The sequence below is a fragment of the Lagopus leucura genome, unplaced genomic scaffold (assembly GCF_019238085.1).
Source record: "Lagopus leucura isolate 7727_CA_CO unplaced genomic scaffold, USGS_WTPT01 Super-Scaffold_100008, whole genome shotgun sequence".
Lineage (NCBI taxonomy): Eukaryota > Metazoa > Chordata > Aves > Galliformes > Phasianidae > Lagopus > Lagopus leucura.
The window spans coordinates 7,995,616-8,018,538 of record NW_024962265.1 but is presented as its reverse complement, the minus strand read 5'-3'; the positions used below and the strand labels follow the sequence as shown (position 1 = coordinate 8,018,538).

Sequence of the window (22,923 nt, the reverse complement as noted above, 5' to 3'; positions counted from 1 at the left end):
TTCACTGATAATTTTGACATGAATAAAGACACTATTTACGTCCCAGATGTCTTAAATAGCTGTAGATTTAGTTGAGAATATAAGACTAAATACAGGGAAATAAGTTATGGTTCATAATATGCATAGTGGATTTAAAATGTTCTCTAAAGCAGCTCTCAGAAAAACGCATATACAAAGGCTTAAATACAAAGCAAACAAATATATATGCTCACAGAGAAAGAAGAACATATGAAAAAAACTTGGGGATTCTCTAGCTATCTGCAATTGTATTTCACTGTAAATATTTCCATGTGCTTATGAAGCTGAAACAATTGTATGCACACAGTCTTGATGCTGATCAATCGATCCATGTCTGGACAGAGATAAGAGATGAATGGCATCCCTCAGGGATCAATGCTGGGACTGATACTCTTTAATATCCTTATCAACAACACTGACAGTGGGATTGAGTGCACCCTCAGCAAGTTTGTGGATGACACCAAGCTGTGAAGTGCATCTGATACACCCAAGGGATGGAATGCCATCCAGAGAAACACAGGCAGGCTTAAGAAGTGGGTCCAGAAGGATATTGATCATAAGGATCAATAAATCCAAGTGCAAAGTCCTGCACAGGGGTTGAGGCAAATTCTGCTACCAATAACAAACTCGAGGATAAGGGACTGAGCACAGTCCTGCCAAAAGTACTGGTGGATGGGAAGCTGGATATAAGCCAGAAGTGCATCCTCACAGCCCAAAAGAACAACCATTTCCTGGGCTGCATCAAAAGAAGTGTGGTCAGCAGGGTGAGGGAGGTGATCCTACCCCTCTACTCTGCTCTGGTGAGGCCTCACCTGGAGTACTGCATCCAGATGAGGAGCCCTCAGTACAGGAGAGACATGGACCTGTTGGAGTGAGTCCAGAGAAGGCTAAGATGATCCAAGATGATCCAAGAAATGAAGCATCTCTCCTATGAGGACAGGCTGAGAGAGCTGGAGCTGTTCACCCTGGAGAAGAGAAGTATGACATGACCTGATAGCAACCTTTCAGTATCACAAGAGGAGCTACAGAAAAGAAGGGGACAGACTCCTTAGCAGTGTCAGTGGTGTTAGGACAAGGGGAAATATTTTCAAGCTTAAAGTGTGTAGATTTAGTTTTGAGATGAAGAAAAAAATATTTTACAGTGAGGGCGTTGAAGCACTGGAACAGGTTGCCCAGAGATGCGGTTGATGTCCCATCCCTGGAGACTTTCAAGTCTAAGATGGATGGGGCTCTGAGCAACTCGATCTAGTTGTGGATGTCCTGTTGCAGGAGAGTTGGACCAAATGACCTTTAAAAGTTCCTTCCAACTCTAAGGATTTTATGATTCCCTGTTTGACGTGACAAGGCACAACAAATGAAAAGCATAAAAGCCCCAGAGCAACGTAAAGTCTCAGACTATAGAATATATCAGGAAGCAGAATTACATCTTCAGGAAAGTTCACTAGTGGGAGTGTACTGCAAAGCAGATCCAGGAATGACAAGTGATGTGTTCTCATTCCTTCCATAGTATCTCAGATGATAAATCTTGATCTCTTTTCTCAAGCAAGGAGAAGCTTAATTAAATGACCCATCCTCCTGACATCAGTTGATACTCATTTGCAGTTAAAATGGCAAAGGTGTCAATCTGATTTACAGAATGACATGGACATAATTCTTCAAGAACATTTGAGAAAGGAGACACTCAGACTGGCTTGAATTCCTTCATGTCATGTACCATATCTAGTACACTTGGAGTTGGTCAGATCCTAGGCTTGTTTTTTTTCTTTTCTTTCCTATCTCCTATACATCCACAAGACCAGAAGTGAAATGGAAACACCACAGACCATATTTAGGTGCTATAAATCAGAGTAGTTTTATATACCTCAATGGAGTTAAGTCAGCTTACACAAACTGGGTAACTCCACTTCTGCTTTACAAAAGGGCTTGGGGAGCACATGGATTTAATTCTACATTCTGATTTGAGGATCTGTCTCCAGTACATATGACAGCAGTCTTGATAAGTTAAAGGCTTTGTGAGTCGTGGTTAGTTATAGATCAAATATGCCAAAGCCTCCTTGCCTAGAGGGAAGCATGAGAAAGGCCATGGATACAATGCCTGCCTGGCTGTAGAGTATAATAAAGCCTCAGCTGGGACATGGATGCTCACACTCAAACATTGCTGATGGCTTCATTTTGCAAGATGTCAGCACAGTACTCAAGGATGTGTGACTTCACAAAAGAACACAGTGTTTCTCATCTGCTAAAACGTTTTGTATCAAAAAGGCACAAGAAGTTCCTTCCACTTAATTTGCCAGGAAGTCTTTGGAGTACATTTCTTTCATTCCTTGAATGAAAAAAAAAAAAAAATAAAAATCAGGCACACTGAAAAACTGAATCAGGAAATAACAGAGATAATACAAAGGTTTATTTTTAGGTTTAGAAGAATTCGCTTTATCATCACACCATCCATGTCACTGGGGGAGCTATAGAATGGGTGAATTTGGAGAGTTTAACCAACACTTCATCTAAAAATAATTTTCCTCAATAGTCTCAATACTTTCTATTGGCTTTTTTTTTTTTTTTTTTTTTTTTTTTGGACTGTTTCATAGCAAAATATAACCATGAACTGCATATGCCCTATGCATAGAGCATGAAATCTAGTTACTTATCTTCTTCAATTTTCAGTCAAATTTTGGTTTTAAATTTAAATTGTTATTGCAGATTGGTAAAAATAGGTGATTATCATGATTTATCTTTACAGTTTAGAAATATCTGCTTGTTAAAAGTCCTTGTCAGGAAAAAACAAAGACAAAAAAACAGCTTTTTTGGACTTCCATGTTATGCTTTCAAATTGTTGACATTTTCATATTACAATCAATTTCCATTTTGAAAGTTTATTTTCGGCATCTAAATAAAAACAAAACTTGCAAAAATCAGAATTTATTTAAATGAAATACTATAGGCGTATCCAAATACCCCTGTTACCCAAATGAACAACTAATATGAAATTCTAATATATTAGCCCAAAGCTTTTGCTCAAACCTAGAGTAGAAAATGATATCAAGTCTTAACTCTTGCTGCAAGAAAACCATATTACTGCAGCCTTATCATGACAAAACAACACTTATCTGAACCATGCACATGAGTTGATCTAGACCACAAGTTGCTGTTTCACTTCACTGGTGGCAAGAAATACATTCAGTCTCACATCTAAGCTTCTATGCCAACTAACACTGCATTTATTGAAAGCGATTATAGAATCATAGAATCTTTAAGGTTGAAAAAGATCATTAAGACCATCTAGTCCAATCGTTAACTCATCACCAGCATGCTCACTAACTATATTCATCAATGCCAAATCTACACATTTCTTGAACACCACCAGGGACAGTGACTCCCAGTACATCACCACTCTTTCTGAGAAGAAATTTTTCCTAATATCCAACCTGAATTGGTGGTAAATGTCTGAGCATCTTGAATCAGGTGGCAGCCACCCATTAGCTGCTTGGCCAACAACCTGATGTTGCAGATTTCAGACTCTGTCACCTGTCCCCATCACTGGGCCTGCTGAAAGGACCCGCAGCAGACTAGCCTTGGGGCCCAGCTGGTTCTTAACCTACAGGGCTTGAAAGCAAATGGGGACCCAACATGTCTAGATGGGCTGTAATCTTAAATTTCAAGAAAGAAAGTGGATCAGAAGAGGTGCTGGAGTGATGTCAAGGTTTCTGTGGGGAAAAAAATGAAACCTGGAGACAGTGTAGGAAAAAAGGTTTTCCTCCTACTATGTGCACACAGGGTCCACAAACTTGACCAGAATCAGTGAATGGCAAGAGCTCCTGTGTTAATCTATGCTATGCTGCTAAAGACTTCTGTATTCACAGAGCAGATTTGTCATTTTTCTGCTGCTACAGAGGCTTTTTAAGTAACCCTTCACTCTTCCTGCCACTGATTTTATCTTGAGAAACTCCTTCTCAAGAGAAGTGAACAGTTTCACCCATTCAAATTCCCTTGAATTGTTTATTCCTGGAGGCAAAATAATCAACTAGCAACACCTGCTAAAAGTGAGCATGGAGCAGAGGAAACCCAGCAGGGAAACTTGCAGCCACAGCTGCCACAGGAGCATGCCCACTGCCTAATGGCACGTGAGGTCAGCATCGATCTCAGTTTATGAGCTCTGTTACAAAATTGAATTGTTTGCTACTGGAGTCCATGGAGCAGAAATTGTTACTTCTAAGCTAATTCATTTTCAAATTACCTTCCAGTTGTGACTGATGACCTCACTGCAAATCAGTTTACCTAATTGAGAACACTCACTAAAGGGAGGAGGAATCAATCTTCATCTCTTTTTCCTCTTTTTTTTTTTTTTTTTTTTTTTTTTTTTTTTTTTTTTTTTTTTTTTTCCTTCCCCCTCCAGACCACTTTCAGCTTCCCTTCATGTTGTTCCAACTAGGAAGATAAATTTTATGAAAAAGCTAAGACTGCTTAATACCCACTCCTATTTAGAGGACAAGAATGGTAATGGGATAAATCAATGACTTTCTGTGAATCACTGACAACGTAGCTGATAATGTATGCTCATTTTTGGTCCAAATTTCCTAAACTATTACTCAGCATATCTGCTGGAACATGATACAGGCATTTCCAATAAAAGATTTATGGTCACTGCACATAATTATAGGAAGTTTTGATTGTCAACTGAAAAAAAAAAGAAAGATAAATCTTTGCAAGAGAATGGACAGAAGAGGTGGTAGAAAGGGAAGATTTTATGTCTTTACAATTTTTAAAAATAGATAGCAGAAGCAATCATAAGTTTCCTAATAAATCCATTCTCAATAACTTTCATTATAAGAGGTAGAAATAATTCTTAAGTCCACAGAAAATTATACTTAATACCTTATGCAAGAGTGTTTCAGACTAAAGAGTAGAAAAAGGAACTCAAAGCAATAGATAAAGATAAATCCTATTTTAGAACAACCTACATAGATTTACATCAAAGTATGGGGATCTTGGCTAAGATGGATCAGTATTTCAGTTTGAACCCTCTTTACATTTGGTAGCATTGAGAAAACAGATGTATTTATATATATTGTATATGGTGCGACAGAGCATATAGAAATGTGCAGAAAAAATTAACTCTTATCTGAGAATCGTGGAAGCTTCTCTATTTTTTAATTGCATTAGGAAGCAAGTAAAATTAAGAAGTGTTACTAAACGAACAAAACCAAACAAACAAACAAAAAAACCCTACAACACTGTATTGGTAAAAGAATCATTAAAAATAAAAAAATAAAAAATCACACTATCCATGCTTTTCTTCAAAGCAGTCAACATAAACTAGGCAACTGCGATGTTCATCCCACATTAACACAAATAGAATGCAATGGAAGAAAGATCTTTGTACAGCTGAGTAAGGGACAGCCCAGATTGCCATTATGCTGTGTCAGCTTGCTTAGAAACAAATCTGCATTTCCTCTTGGAGAGATACAGCTGTACATTTTTTTTTTTCTTTTTTTTTTTCTATAACAAAATAGCCAATATGTCTCTAAATGTGATTATCATAACCACATATAACTTGTTGTACAACTGTGTTCAGCTTCATAGATAGGGCAGAAAGCCAGAAAATGTGGCGAACATATCCTCTTCCCCAACCTCTTGACCTACTGGTGTGATGTTTATCTTCATGCTGACATTCCTCAAAATCTATATTTCCCCCTTGAATCAAGCTACCATATATTGAGAACGGAATAGCAAACTAATTTTCTCTGTGCATTTTAGAAACATTTTTTCTTTGCATAAATTGCCTTACTTTTCCTTTCCTTTGTAACCTCTCTGTGTTGTGTCCCCGTGTCATTTCTGACTGCACAACTCCTTGCAGCCAGTCTTGGTTACATGTAAAAATAATCCCAAAGAAACATTGTGTCTAGTGGTTTCAAATGTCAGTTTTACTATGTCCCTGAAATGTAAACATGAATGACATGCTGACCTTTGAAGTAGCATTGTCCTGGGACATAGCTGCGATTTTCTATTAGAGTAAGGTTTGCCTTTAACAGAAGAGGAATGTTCAGATGGACTGATTGGTACTTGGCCCCCGGCTAGGCTAAAAGTATAGCCTTCCTCTCTCTTAGGCCTAATTCCTAGCACAGGAATGCAGATTCAAAAGGAAACAATAGAGAGATAAATCTAGCAGTCCTTCTCAGCAACTTTAATTTTAAGTTATAAATTGAAGCACATATTTCTTCCTTCAGATATTTTATCCACTTTTACTTATGCCTTATCTGTGATTAAAATATGCTATGCTATCCTGAAATTTATGTTAAATGATTTTTCTTTTTTTAATATATACATTTTTTTTCCTTGGGGGAAATGTTTTATGGAAGTTCTAAAGTAATAGGATAAGGTAAAGCTTATTTTCTTAAGAGTTCCCTAATCAGTATTAGAATGCAACTCAGATTCCAAAATTGTTGGCCCCCTACTGAAGCAAATAGAAGTGCTGGGGGAAAAATGCACTAGTGACCTCAGAGCAATTTTTAATATTTGTAAGTGTTGCTTCCAAGTACTGAAGTCTTTTGAAGCAGCGTCAAGTTATTTTAGTATGATATCTGGGGATGCACTCTATTCTTTATTTATCTAATAGGGGTTTTTCCTTTAGTGGATGTCATAAAATGAAAGAAGCTAGTTGAATTTAACAATTATAAGACTTACTAGAGACCAAATCCATGAAACCAAACTCATCTGCTATTAAGATTACTCCATGTTACTGTAATTTTCCCATCTCATTTCAAGGAGCTTCAGAAATGGGAATCTGAAAGTTTTCTTGTAAATTTAGCTTTCAGATAGGACCTCCAACAGAGTGACCAAATGTGCTAGATGAATGATCAGAAAGTAGGAGGAGTATGATGTAGGAAGCATCAGGGCTGCTTCCCACCAAGCACAAATGACTATGGTGATGCACAACAACAAAGTGATCCAAACTTTTAAAAGCATTTCTTGTTATAATTTCTCTTCTTCCATTTTTCAAATCCTACCCAAAGCAAAACAAAACAAAACAAAACAAAACAAAACAAAACAAAACTTCATAGGCTTAAAGCTGCAGTCCAGATGTGACCTAAACAAACAGAGATACAGAAAACAGGAAAACTCCCAAAACTCAGCTACACAAGGAGAAAAGCAATGAAGAGAAAAAAGAAGAAACGAAGGATCTCTGGTTCAGTCCCCCCAGGATCATCCTCATTCTAAAGCTGTTGCACAATTACATTCTTGATGAGACAGCACATAAAGGAGGGATGTGGTTACTTTTGCAAATACCCATTTGAAAATCAGAAAAGTGAATATAATATATTGAAGGGAAAGGGAAAATTAGTGCTGCTCACTAACCAGAATAAGTCATCCTCTACATTTCTCAAATACAGTATTTTTCTCCTTTTTTCATCTTTTCAATTTTTTTTTCCGTTTATATCAGCTTATAAAAGACTCAGCATAGATAAGAATGTACTTGCACAATGTGCAAACACCAGCAGATATTTGACAGTAGTTTATAACCCAAATATAATGCATCAAAATTTTCTACACAAATAGAAGAAACTTCAGAAACAGATGTTACTGACTCTTCAGTGTAAGAAAAGCATTCAGTTGCCAATATTTTTGTATATCCTCTAGTATGGGGAGCTGGTGTGATCAGTTTGGTGAAAGAATGTTTCTCTCCTCAATACCAAGTAAACAGAAACTTCATTTAAAAAACAAACAAACAAACAAAAAAAACACTAAACTCCATTGACAAAAGCAAACTTCATTTCAAGTAACCCATCACTGAATACCACATGCCTGCTCATCCAGACACTATATCATGCAGGAAAATGATTCTGTGACACTTTTCTCAAAACCTCAGTGCTCTCCAGAACAGGTTTTCCCTGCCTGCCCACACACTTTGTAGGAGAATAGATAATGAGGAACAGAACATTTTAAATGGAAGAGTAAAACTGCTACTTTCCCAAATTTATGTATAATAACCTCTGTTATAAGATTCAGTTGTAAGGATCTGGATTTTCAAATTAAAATTTAAAAACAAAAAAGTACTTTACTCTTTTCAATCATCATAGATGATATAATGTTACCATAGATTACATCTACTGTTGAAGCTTTTATTCTCTTACAGTCAAGTGTAATAAAATGAAAAAAAATAAGACCTATTCTAATTTCTGTATAAGTTTTCTGTTAGAACCAAAATGATATCTGCCTGAAGTTTAGCCTGAACTTCAAAGTTAGGCTTATCTGTGTCAGAAACTACAAGAAAGGTATGAAGATTCTTTTCCCCAATAGGTATTACCTGAATATTGATAGATTTTATAATTACATTATGATTATATATTTCATCTGTCTGGAGTACAAGATAAAGAAATTTATCTGAAAAATACCTGGTCTTCATATTCTAACATTTCTAAAATGAGAAATAATCTATTACAGCTATCTATATAGGACAGCACTAGCATGCAGTGAAAAGAAACTGCTTAGTACAGGTTTTAAAAAAACAGAATTACTGGAATTCAACGTCCATCTCTTAAAAGTGCCTGAGAGTATGTTTAATATTGAATTAAATAATGGAGAAATATGTACATTTTATTTACTTTTTTCAATGAATTATCATTAATATACAAAAAAATACAATAAAATACAGAGAGCAGAATGAGAAACACAGTATCTACTATGTTGCTGTCATGACGGACATTTTAATTGGCTCACAAGTGTAAGAGGACTGCAGTATGTTTAGACTTAATTTCCACATGTACAATACAGCCACTACAGCAAGTCTTTTTTTCTACATCTGGGAATTAGTTTATAGCATTGCAACTGTTGCTCATCTGGTCCTCTGCTGTCTTTGCTATGAACATGCATCATGACAGAGGAACTGTGGCTGAACAAAACAGCTAGCAGATATTATTGTAGTCCCACTAGGTATACTAGCTGAGAACATATCTCTGTGAGCAGAGAGCAGCCCAAACAAATGTGTTTAGGTCTACAGCTAAATAAAATAAGAATTGCAAAGTATGAATGTTTCTTATGTAGAGAAGAATAAAGCAGTAGGGGAAAGGGACATGAGGTACAAGAACACATGCAAACAATATTTCCAGATGCCCTTGCTCAAGGACTGCTCTTTTGCAATGCAGCTGTCGGGGCACAGTAAAGGCCATCTACATTACTGCTGGTTGGGACTTCTCCATGTTCTTTTTCTATCTAAAGATTACAATTCATTAGAACATACACAAATATATATATTTGTTCTTGTGAAAACTATTAATTTTCAAGAACACTCTTGTTTGAACCTTTTTGCAGATAAAGCCATCACAGAGTATGCCAAATCAGTACAACAAACTTGACTGTACTTTTGCTTAGACAAAATATGAGAGCATAGAATTTATGCATTTATGGTCAACTGATAATAATTTGTATAATTTTGAACAACCACCAGACAGGCTGTAACCTCTCCAAGGATACAGAGCACAGAGAGCACCATCCTTGAAGATGCTTCACATACAGGACTGACTTTCCCCACCTTCTCCCTCTTGAGGGATTATCAAGAACAAAAAAAAAAACCAAAAACAAAACAAAAAAGCAGTCTCCTATATCCCTTGAGATGCTGAGTCATCCTTTATAGAAACTTCATTCTTTCTCTCAACCAAGCAGCCAGACCCTAGCCCAATATGTGAGTATTCTCACAAAATTTGCAGTTGCAACAAAAGCAAAGAAGATACTGATTTTACCTAAGACACAAGAATAAAACATTTTGTTTTGATTTTAAATTACAGGTGGGTTTCATAACTGCTGATTTACTCCAGCGCACTGGCATCGCATCAGTATTACTATGATAATAAGGAAGCTTTTTCTTTTTTTCTTTCCCTATCCTATTTTTAACTCAATACAGTTTAACATGATGTAGAAAATAAAACAGACTTCCAACCCCTGAAATCTTTCTGAAACCAGAGTTCTAGTTCCCTAGCCAGCCCTCATCCACATGGAGGCCAAATGCTTTTGTCATATTATTAATTCAGTCTTCACAAGAAATTGTGGTTCTCTTGTTAGAGGAACTCTGCTATGAAATGCAGTGCCAGGAAATCTGACAAGTGCCCTCCCTCCTAGTACGATATTTTGGAGAGGAAGCACAGAGCAGAAGGCAGACTGTGGGCTTAGAGGGATGGTTTGCATAACACATTTCTTTGTGGTGTGGTTGGAAGGAGGAGAAAGCTGGAACATTTCAACAAAGTTTCTGTCTCTTGTAGCCTATAAAGGACAAGGACAAACAACAAAAATAGACAAACTCACGTCCTCACTTCCCTGACTTCTACTGTCTTCAAGCAAAGTCTACCTGCAAATTCTAGTAGATCATACACTATGGACAGTGTTGAGGGACATATATAGGAAAAGTTTGGGGGATACAATAAAAGCAAATTTTTAATGAGTGTTCAGTTTCATACATTGTTTTAAACCATATTCAAGTATATTAATGGATTATCTTTAATATTTCTTTCAGCTTTCAGATAAGTACATCAGTTGTCATATGGCTACTGTGAACACGAGCACCAGCTCTTGGGAAGATGATTGAAGCCCTAATAAATTTGAAACCGGCTTCAATTAGTACACAGGAAATTTACTTTGTGAGCCATGACTTCTTTTATTAGTGCCCTGGAGGGCAATTTAGATTGGGGAAATAAATAAATAAATAAATAAAATCAGGAGATCATTGTTTGCCAAAAAAAGAAAACAGATACTTAGCCTTCATCCATAGTCTGGGATGCAGCCATGAAAACAAGACTAAAATATTACTGAATATAAAAAAAAAAAATTTATCTTTATACATTGAGGTCAAGCATAGTTTCAGGGTGCTGGAAATGATATACATCCCTTCCTGAAGCATGCTGTTAGCATGGAATTTTGCCACTTGCTGTTTTTACTTTTAAATGAACCCTAAGTAAAATCCTTATTTTGCATTTCTAATAGGTACAATTAAAATATGGGAACAGGTGCTCAAGAAAGCTGGAGTCTCCCTAAAATTATCTATATTTACAACTGAATTTTCCACTGGATTACATCATACACATTTTCTATTTTCCTTCTCTTATTGCTCATATTCTCAGCTAGCTAGGAAGAAAAAATAAGTTGCATCAAAGGCATAGGATACAGAGAAATAGGTAAAGAATCTTGCCAATGCAAAATCTCTTCTAATAATATGCACAGCAAGATGAGCTTTTATGATCACCAAATTTTTTTCTGCCAACTGTCTGGTCAGTAAGGTGAAAAGCATGACACACTAAATGAATCAACTCTTAATATTTCTTTCCCTAAAATAAACAAGCATCAACTACACAAGTGTTCTTTGTGTGTTAACCTGCCTTGACCTCATTCACCTCAATAAGGGCCTCTTGCCGCGCGGTCTATAGTTTTTCAATATTTTTTAATCATAGCCACGCCAGTGTCTTTCACACTTCAGCAAGTTCCTTCAAATGATGCCAACCTCAGTTAGATTCAGCAGCAGTAGACCATAGCTTGAACAGCAAGGGCTAAATTGCCATAACTATTTGTTGGCTGTGCAAAGGAGCGAGAAGTCTCTCCTTTTTTACCCCCACACCATGACTAATGGTAGGGGAAAAGGATAGAAATATGAGAAGATCCTGGTGCACCTTCAGTAAGTGAAAAAATCCTCAAAAAAGGAGCTGAAGTGCTTCAGTCTTTTCATCCAAGCATTTACGGAAGGCTGCAACTCCAAATAAATATGCATATAATCTACCTTTAGGTTTCATTTGCACAGTGAGTGCACTGCAATTAGGTAAAAGAGGCTGCTCTAGAAAACATTTCAGAGTATCTAAATAAAACCATTACTCAGAGCCTGCCTTTGTGAGAAGAACTTTTAGGAATAGTGATTACAAGTACTTCAAAATTCATACAAGTAGAAATTACCACATAATTGGCCATCATTCCTCTAACAATGGGAACATTAAAAATTCCAGAGGTACTCAGTAATGAATCTCTGGGTATATGCAGGTTTTGTGAGTGTATTAAAAGTCTTTCCCATTTGAAGTTTCCATCATCAAAGTTTTTGCTTCTCACATTAATCACTGGGGCAATATCTGAGGTTTTTATACCGGAACCTATTTCAGACATGCAAGTATCCATTAAAGAGCTAAGCTCGACAGGGCAAACTCTTCAAAATATTTGATTCTTCTGAACAGAAAAACTACCAGGCACAAAAACAGCTTTTTCACTGTGACAGCAGTTATAATCCAGAGCTATCTTATTGCTCTGTCACATGCCCTGGCCATATCCTGACCACGAGGCAGGAGTATCACAATCATGAAATAACTTGCAGGAAGGAGGGACAGTGACTTTTCCATCAATTGAAATTCTCCAAAGAAAAACAACATATGCAAAGACAATCCTGACCTGCTAGTTCTGACCCCGATAAGCAAGCATGACATTATCAGGTCATGAATGGGATCAGAACTGTAGAGTACAGGACTGATAGCACCTACACTTTTATATATGGTGTCCATCAAATCAGCTACATTTTGATAGCAAGTTAATCAACACTAACATTAAAAACCTGTGACTAAATTTCAACACAGAATGCATGAAATTTAATTATGTTTAAAACAAACAAACAAAAAAAAACAACAAAACCCATCCATATTAAAAATAATAATATTAATCTTACCTCACACAACAAGAAGTGTTTAAATGTCAGAGTAAATTTGTCCACTTTGGTTGATGCCTCCTTTGATACTCCTAAGGGAAATTAATTTTAAATTTGAAAAATAGAATTAATTTACAGATAAAACATAAATATTTGCCTACACAATTTAAAAATAAATGAGAACATAATCAAGTACCAGAGCATAGCTTTAAGGTATTCAAAGCCTTGACTATATAACAACGAACATTCTAAATTCAGTATGATTTGGGAAAGCGCGTGGCAGGAGGCTTGTGATGAAACACAGTTGTATTGCTCTTGTATAAAATATCAGTCTTTTTTGCTATAATGAAACAAAGTCATCTCAGTTTGCAAATGCAGTTTGTTAAGGTTGTTCATTAATAGAAAAAAGAAAAAGGCCCTCCACATGCATCAATTTTATTGGAATGAAGTTACAACTCTTTATAAAGGCAATCCTAGCCATAAGACACTGAACCAAATTAGTTTCAATTTTTGGAACATTATAGCATGGTTTTCCTTTGGCCCACTCAGTTAATCTTGCATAGGAAAAGGAGAAGGAGGGCAGAAATGGCTACGTGGATGGGGGACATGTAATATGAATAACATACAGCACAGGTGTGGAATATTGCATGTATAACCGTATGGCAAAAAGCAGCAAGTAAAAGCATATGCCAAGGAACCTGATCTGACATTAGCTAGAGTGCTGTAACACAGATGTCAGGTTGCCTATGCCTAGGAGCTAAACAGAACTATGCTTGCTTCGGCCTCACAGGTATACTCAGATGCAGATGTGGGCATTCACAAAGCCTAATGCAGCCAAGGAACATTAATTAGAAAGTCAAGTTCATGGTGAAGTAGCTCAGAGCATCTAACTTTAAACTTCAGCTCCAAAAGAACCTCACTCCCTTCACTGGATAAACTAAGATAATTCAATTTCCTACACTAACTTCAGACTGTGTGAATTCACCCTTCTCCATCTACCACACTCTTTTTGTTTTTAACTCTCCATTTTCTTTTCCTGAAAAGTTGCTAGAAAACTATTTAAGTCTTTATACAATTCATTAAGGAGAACCTAAATGGACCTTCCAGGCACCAGTGCATAATTTCTGCTGGCAGTATAACCAACTTGCCACTGTCTGATGTATATCACATGAGTACAGCCATCCCGGACTGCACTGTCCTGCACTGGGACCTTGAGAGCACTCTGCATCAAGGTGTGCTAAAGAGTGGAGGGGTTGGAGAGATAAAGAGAAAAAGCTGTGTACAGACTTTTTATTGCTCTCTGTATGGAATTCATCCTTGAAAAATGAAGTCCAAATGGAACTAAAACCCGTTTTGGTCTACAGTTGGTTCATTTTACCAAACATCTTAAATTGAAAATCTCTGAAACACAAGTTAACACTTGACAGTTAACACTTAAATTTCTTATGTCAGATGCTAAGGGATCCTACAGATTTAGGGGATACATTTCATGTTTCTATACGTTCTTGCACAATGCCTAACATTCCTTGGCAAATCAGTTAGTAACATTCCCACCTAAAATTATGCTACATTGTGTTTGCTACGTATGAGTACAGCTAAGGTAAAGAAACAAGTTTCTATATTTGAATAATGACTTAGAATTCTATTGAAGTGTTCAGTCCTTGTAAATGTAATTGATGCAGGATGAACTATGCTAAGTCATTTTTCAAAATAAGAAAGAGGTAAATGAGATTAAATTTCTTTTCTTATAGAAAGATACTACAAAGCATTTGCTGAAACATAGTCTAGTACTTCGTTTTAAAGAGATGCCAGACAAAACCCCATTCAGTGGAAGAAACCAGTGTCGTGAACCCACCCACATCACCTGTTAAACAGAAGCCACCATGCACAATTAAACTAATTAATTCTCATGAAAATCTGAACAAAACACAGGGAAGTAGTTGGAAAGCATTTTCATCATTTCAGTGGAAGCAAGACCCAAACTAGGTACAAACCTACTGAATCTAATCATCATGTCTGCAAAGGCTGACATAAACCATAATAAAAGCAGAGATAAAATTAATAAGAAATTACAGATTCTGTGTTTTCTTAATCCTAAACAATTATTCGGAAAGATAACAAAGTGTTCTAAGTATATCAAACAGGCTTAGGGTTCCAACGAGTCCGAAATCACTATACAAGCCCTGTGAATATCCTGCTAGTCCAGTACTCTCTGGACAGTAAATAAAATTAATAAAATTGAGTTTAGAACACTAGATCCAAAGTTTCTCTATTTCTTGTAATGTTTATTCATATCATTAACCATAGGCGATAATACACAACAGCTGAAGAAACTATCTTCTTCTTAGTCATAAAAAAAGAAGTGATATTAAAATATTGTTATCATTATATTTCTGTTAAATGTCTATCAGCACTTACCCGAGATACAGCAACAGCTGTATTTCTGCAGTTTTGTCATCTGGACAGAACAGCATTCAGCATCTGTCACAAAGTTTCTAATTAAAACTGTGTTAAAGAGGTTAAGCTTTTTAGGATCAGACATGGAAAAGATCCAGAACTGATTTCTAAGCTATAAAAACATAAATTAAATGAATTAATGTCAAATTGTTTTTTTTTGTTTGTTTGTTTGTTTTATGTAAACTAACTTTCTAGCATCAGAGCAAATAAACTAGGAAAAGAGGGAGAAAATAAATAAATAAAAGGCTTTGAGATTCTCAAGAGGGGCATCAGAAGTTTAAGCACCCAGAATTATTAATCTCTTCTGAAATTCCTACTGCAGGTGCAAGAGTTTTTTTTCTTACGCACATGAAGCCCATTCCAAAACTTTGCAGTCACATGTAGAATGACCACTGATTTAAAATGTTTTTGTTGGTCTGTGTCCTTAAGCAAGAAGATACGTGTACTTCTTTCAAACATTTTCCTCAAGCAAAGGTTTTATGGTTTAGAGTAACTTGAAGACCACCTGACTGACCAAAAAACTCACCCACATGCATATATATGCTAACTTTTCCTACTCATAAGTTCCTCATTGCTCATTCTTGTAGACTACTTCTGTTACCTCAGAACCAATCACAGAAGCCAAACTACCTCCTGATGTTTTCTTTTTACAGCAGAGGTTTCTCAGATCTTTATAGGTACCATTTGACCCCTTTCCAGCTGGCTCTGATAACTGAACATGGGCAGCTGAGTCCAGAACTACCTTCTTGCTCCCTGAAAAACTGCTATTGAAAGGTACTGACCACCTTGTTAAATGTTCTATGAATAAAACAAAGTAGGAAAAACTGCTCATTTTATTATTTCTTACAAGAAAAATGAAAGGAAGGGTGAAGACAGGGACTGTTTGTGGATATTACTGCATTTGCTTCAAAGTCCAATTTAGAAATAAAATCGTGAACAATGAGCTTTTGTAGCCTCATGGAAATTTTAAATTAAGCAGATACTTCACATATACTTTACAACATTTGGTTTGTCTGTAGAAAGTTCTATGATGTAAATTCTGTGTTCTATGATGAAGCGAATGAAGTGTTAGTTTGGGGGGCTATTAATTGGTCCTACACAGACTTGAAAGAAATTCAGATTCAACAACTCTTCATGCATCCATATTTAAAGCTTTTTTTTTTTTTTAATACACCATGCTCATTATGTGTCATATACAATACATGGTTAAAAAAAAGTCATAATAATAAGGTAAGAAAAGATCCCATGAATGCACACTGTCTGAACTGCTAAGCTTAAGAGGACAGAGGATTGGAAGGAGGACTTATATCTCCTTGGGGTAAAGATGTCCATATCCATGCGTAAGAGATTATTCTTTTACGTCATTTTCTCAAAACTTGCTGGGGACACAGATGAACAAGTCCAAGCAAGTCCTGGGCAAGGGTTGTGAAATCCTTTGTCTGAAGGACACAGATGGATAAGGCCAGGGGCAACAAGAGAGAGAGATAAGCTGCAGATTAATGGCCAGGAAGCAGTCTTTTGTGTGGGCTTATCTCAAGGAAGATGGCCATCTCAGGAGGTTCTGCATATGACTCTTACCCAAGCATCCAGGAATGCCATGATGGTAGAAGAAGAAGGATAAAAAGGGGATCTACAATCATGAAGTTTATGTTTTTTGGCAACAGATTTCTCGTGAAGAAGAAGTTTCTTACATGAGAAGCCTCATAACCTGCCTTTCTTCTTCCTGGACTTGCTCTGTGCTCTACCTGCATGCTGAAGAAGAATAAAGGTGTCTGCCATCAGATTCCTCACTACGGAATTCCTGCATGCTGATGGGCTGTCCTGGGCCTGAAACCTGAGTCCTGCTGCTTCCTCCTGGACTGGCTCTGCAACTTCTTCCTGCTACCTGCTTGCTGCCCAAGGCCTGCCACGCTGCTGCTGCTCTCCCCCTGTGCTTTTGCCCAAACCTTTGAAATAGCGTGCAACGGGATTGCTGCTGGATCCTGGTGGTGACTATCCCCACTTTATGCAATTCTTGCTTCTTTCCTATTGCCCTCCTTCCCTTCCCCATCACCCTAATTCATAACAGTCGCCATCCTTCTCTTCCCCGTCTCCCTGATTAGGGTTTATAATAAACTGGTTGGACCAACATTTGAACCGTTGTTTCTTAATCTCACACCAGGTGTACATATATTTAAAAGAACCTCCTCTCCCTCCTATAAATTGGAGCAAGACACCATGCCACCAGCTGGGAGTGGCTTTCTGAGCTGATATGGAGAAGTGAGAGAAGGAAGACTTATCTGTTTGTTGCTTGGGCAGGTCTTCTTGACAAAAGCAGAGAGCAAACACAGAAAGCAGCAGAAAAGGCGGTAGTTCCAGGTAACCTAGGAACCCCAGTATTGACTGAGGAAAGATACAGTGGGTGGGGAGAAGATTTCAAATGATCTTATTTAATTTCCTTCACTGAAGATCTCTGAGCTTGCTCTGGTCTGGGTCATGAGGTTTTGGAAATTATTATTTTTTAATCACCATTCTAAGAAATTGTTTAGACAGGTTCATCCCAAAACTCTGTCGTACTGGAGTCCTATCATAGCATCTCATCAAATATACGAAGCTAGATATATGAATGAATAAATTTTCAGGAAGATATTTGACATTGACATTAAATGTCAATATTTCCATAAATAGTCCCAAGTGGTAATGTTTGGCCTTGCCCCATCGCTAGGACTGTTTGTCACAAAGCCTTGAGATAGGTGGAAGCAGGATTTAAATGCTATGTCAAACGCATTTTTGCGTTTAGCAGAGATAAATGTTGTCCTAGACATAATAATTTTATGAGCAATACAATCTGATAGAACAATATCCTTTTAGTGGCTATGGTATAAGTGGTATAAGTTATTGTAAATATCTTTTTTATTACCTAAATCATTTCCAAAGTAGCATTTGTGAAAATGCAGCTTTTCAAAATTAGGCTCACAGACAGGCAAAGCTTCTGCTTGCGTTTGGATAAAGTACATGCAATTCTCATAAATAGGATTAAATTGTCTCCAGTTGTCACTAACATTCTCAGAAGCTATATTAAACTGATTATTGTGTGTGTGTGCGCATGAACTTTTGAAACACCACCAGCAGAGAAAGAGAGTAGAGACATTTCACTCTCTTTGAAATTAGTGGTGAAAATGAACACAGGAATTTTCAGAACTGGCCTTATTAATGAAAGCCTTTACTGTCTGGTATGTATAAGGGCAAACATATTATTTGCAATTAAAAACAGCTTTAGAAAAGTGATGGGGAAAGCCTAATGGGTGGTTTCTAGGGATAAAAAACAACCCAAAAAAACAAACAGATTTTTACATTCTGGCTGAATTCAAATGACAGGTACACAGTGGCTACCTTTGGGGACCAAAGGTCTGAGAGCAAGATGCCATGTTTGAGTCCAATGAGGCCTTTATTTTATCCTCTTCATGTTGTTGTGCGGAAATACCAAAGGTTTCCCAAACCCACTCCAAGGTGAACATAATTAGTTTTGCTCCCTATACTGTCTGAAACAGGACTACAACGATAATGGAGAATAATTGAGATTCTTGTATCAGCAGAAACTAGACTGACTGTAATGGGGTTTTGAAATTTCTTTTATCCTTGAGCAGAGGTCTTCAATATATTTGATATTAAATCATTCTGGCATTAGCAGCATTATACTTGATCATTTTAGTACTTTGCAATATCTGGTATCCTTCATCTGATCCATATTTTTAAACTCTTTGCCTTATACTTTCTATTGTCTATGAGCTGTTGTTTTGACTATATTGTTCCTAAATAGATATTTATTAATTTATTATTTATTTATTAAACCATTTTAGTAGGTTTTAAGATGGCAAGATTAAGTTTTCAGATATGTGGAAGAGAAATTGTGCCATACATAACACATTCATCTTGTTATCCAAGTATTCACTTCACTCTGAATACCCCAGCAAATAATGGAATTTGGAGGAAGAAAAACAGTAAAAAATTTCTGCTAGTGCATAATACAGATTTTAACAGAATAGATAGTAGTTTCTGATCAGGTATCTTCAATAAGTCCTATTTAAGTCTTTTAAAATTTGTTTTATTCCATTATTAGTATTCTGTTTTGATCTCTTTTGGTTTATGCCTTCAAAATAAAATTGTGTGGAGTAGCTACGTTTCTTCTGTATGCAAATTGCTTATGACATTTCTGATTACCCTGTGCTAAATCTTCCAGGATGAATTACAGAGATGCAGTAGCAGATAAAATTGTAGTTTAACATAATGTAATGCTGAGGTATTTGACTTGTAGCAAAAGCAATGAATGAATCCATCCCCCTTTGCCTCCTACTCTTGTTAAACTTCCTCCAGTCTCATCTAGACATTGCATAAACATCACTGCATAATTTTGGCATGACTGTAAAATTACTAATAGAGTACTCTGTTCTCACTGTTGCAAGACCTTCCTTTTTATTATTAAGTCAGTTTTCCTGCAGATAGATGTCACAGGACATGCAATTTCCTTATGCAAAGGTCATTAAATGTGACAAATACATAAGCACAGTTTGCTTCCTCCCCAAGGCAGCGATTCAGAAATTTTACAGGAGTCTCTTATGCAATAATCCTCAGCAGCTAGTTTGACAGGTCCAGCCATCACTAGTGGCATAACTGGATTTGGTGAGATATACCTTCAAAAGTCATTAATTACAAATGTGTAAGCAAAGACTAACAGTGATGAAAAGACCATATTCATTGAAGGACTTAAAGTAGTTGGCTTTTTTTAATTCAGTGAAATATTCTGCTACCATGCATCCTGGCATTGCAGAAATGCTAACTACTGATCAATAAAAGATGTTTCAGTCATATTATTAACTCTTATTGAAATGTAGTAAAAAATAAAGATCCAGACCACTTGAATACCTCAAGTAATAACTACCTTCATCATAGAAACTTGAAATCAGCGGAGATCTTGTCACAGATTTCTGTGCAAATGTTTCAAGAGCTTCAGGTGTTACTGTGCTCATAAACACATCATTTGGACGTAAATATGAAGTCTTACGAGCTTTGAACACAATCTATACTTGTTTTAGGGAAAGTGATCTGGTGATTTTTCATCACTTGCTGTTAGCTTAATTACAAGTAGTGATACTGTCCATAATATCATCACTGTATGTCTTGACTAACTTGACATTTTAATTGGGAACTTTATGAAATTCACATGAAGTTGCAGTTCTTACTGACCACTAGAAATGTGTTGTTAAAGATGAAAAAGCATTAAAGAATAATACTCCAAATGCAGCTAGCTCTATTTACATGCATTAGTCTGTTGTATAGAATTTCTTTAAAAACTTAATTTCTTTAACGTTTAATTCATAATCTAAATTTTATGTTATTTTTAGGAAGACTGCTATTCCCTTGCTAGAAATAAGGCAAATTAAACCATTTCTCTGACATCACTAACAACTCCAAACCTTTGCAGGAAAGAGAGACTTATAAGGATTTCTGTACTGACTACTAAGAAACCAGGTCAGGTAGATGTCTAGCTCTTAGAAAGCTTATTGGAAAAGAAAATATGAAAACAAAAAGTGCTATGCTTCATCGTAGAGCAGAATATCATCTTACAGGGAACAATATCTCTTTTTTTTTTTTTTTTTTTTTTTTTAAATAACAGTTTATTTTCTGATTGTGTTCTGACATAAATCATATAGACAGATGTGCCTTAGTCACGCATCAAGGTTGATTAACATTACTTTAGGTTTATACAACACAGGCTAAGGATTAGACTTTTTTATAGTAACTTTTTTTTCATTTTTGTACTAGAGAAAATGTAATATTGCATGCATTTTTCTCTGTTACAGCACATCTGTACAATAAAAATAATATTTACATCATCATATTTTATGCTCTCATGCAGAAAAATCTAGTCATAGCTGGGTCTGCTTGTTCTCTTTCTAAGAACATGGTTTGGGAGAAGTCCTCACACAGCTTAAGATAATATCTAAAAATTTTTGGCTGTATGTTCTGCTACCCACACACCTATATATTTTTTTATGTTTTGAAAATTGGTTGATAACAAAAACCTTAGGATATATAAGTATTTTGAAAACAAACATCCACCAATTTAATTATTAAGCCCCATTGAATTCCTGCAGCCATGAGTCAAGGACTTTTAAATCACAGGGTGTGTATAATGTTTTTAACTTCATTGTACCAGGCTGGCCTGAACTATAAGCAGGGTTCTTCCTAGAACAGTTCTTCACCAAAGAAAACTCTGTGGGAGGAGAATATGTACGTCAGGGATAGCGATCTGACCTCAGCTATTACAGATACCCATAGCTGGCATCAGAAAGAGATTAACATGAGGTTACTCAATATTTCTATTAGACAGAGTTCAGTTTTGATGTTAGTCATGGGCATAAAGTAAATTTTGACTCCACTTTGAAATTCAAATTCTCTTAGTTATCTGCCAACTCCAATAAAATTACAGAAAAATAAGATTGTTATATTGCACAAACAAGTGAACATATGGTTAGAACAAAGAAAACTAAAGATTTATCTGAGGAACTGATAGTGAAAGGATCAGTGCTCAGTGGTGCTCGAGTTTTACCAAATGCATTTATTTAAAAATGAAAAGCAAAACGAATATCTAATACATCATTACAATAACATTCATGTTTGAGGAATGTCTCTCTTAGACAACCACATGAAAAATATCAACATCACAATGCTGTTTTCTCATTTTGTCTTCCATTCCACTGAAACTGTGAAAATGTTAGACTGCTTCAAGTTTGATAAAGAAGAGCATTTCCAGTGTCAGTACCAGAATCAGGAACTGATTTTGTACAGGTCCAGTATAGTTTTTAACAGTATTATCTTAATAGAAATAATATCTAAAATATCTGATTAACATTTCTGTTAGAAATTTACTGACATGTCACACACTGACCTTAGTGTATATAGTTCTTCCTTTGTTCTTAACGGTAGTGGGAAAATAATTTCAACCACTTTTTATTTAAAATATCAAAACAATTAAAAAAAATAAAAAAACTTCTGAAAAAAAAAAAGAAAAATCTGACTAGTTTAATTTTTTTTCTTTTCTTTCACCACAAGGGTACATTTTTCCACAGAACTGTGATGTTTATGCTCACCCTGACTCACACTGGAAGGAAAGGAGGTGCTAATATCCATGATCAAATCAGTTCATAAATTTACTTCATTGCCTACTCACACCATCAACACTTGTTTTTCCACTGAATTTGTTTCTCATTATTTCCTCTCTTCTAACTTACTCATGAGTGGTTTTAAATCTACATCAACTGAAAAATGTTTGCAAAAACATCCCTATGTAAAGAAGCATTATAAAAGCAAGGTGACTTACCTTTTAACAATTCTCCCTCAAAAAAAGAAAGTTTTAATGCTTTTTTTGAGCAAGAAACTTTCCTCTGAGGATCTTCCCTTCCCTTGCCTGTCTTATACTGTGGCTTTAATCTCTACCATCATTATAATTTCCTTAACCAAGGACTATGATGTCACAACATTTTCATGTTATGAGGGACCTCTCTGGGTTCTGGATATAATCACTGCTTTTCTGGGTGTAGCCATGCAGTTGTCAAAGAAAAAGAGGTAATTTAAAAATAAGGAAACGAGCTATAACGCCTAGTTCTTGGCCAATTGCTCTTTACGATGATATTGTTTGAATACCAAAGTCTCTGGCTTCTTAACACAGAGCAGCTCTTTATTATCTCCTGAAGGAATCAGAAAGTAAACAGCTGATTGACTTAATTCACCTTTCCCTAATGAAACCTGTT

General features: G+C 36.1%; 1 long non-coding RNA gene across 1 annotated transcript; it reads right to left on the bottom strand.

Annotated features, from left to right (window-relative positions):
• Window positions 1–1,994: 1,994 nt before the first annotated feature.
• LOC122180578 lies at window positions 1,995–15,160 on the bottom strand. Its single transcript, XR_006179170.1, has 3 exons — window positions 15,095–15,160; window positions 12,698–12,768; window positions 1,995–2,341 (listed from the first exon to the last, which is right to left on the bottom strand). It is a non-coding gene; the product is annotated as an uncharacterized LOC122180578 (long non-coding RNA).
• Between the last annotated feature and the right edge of the window lie 7,763 nt (window positions 15,161–22,923).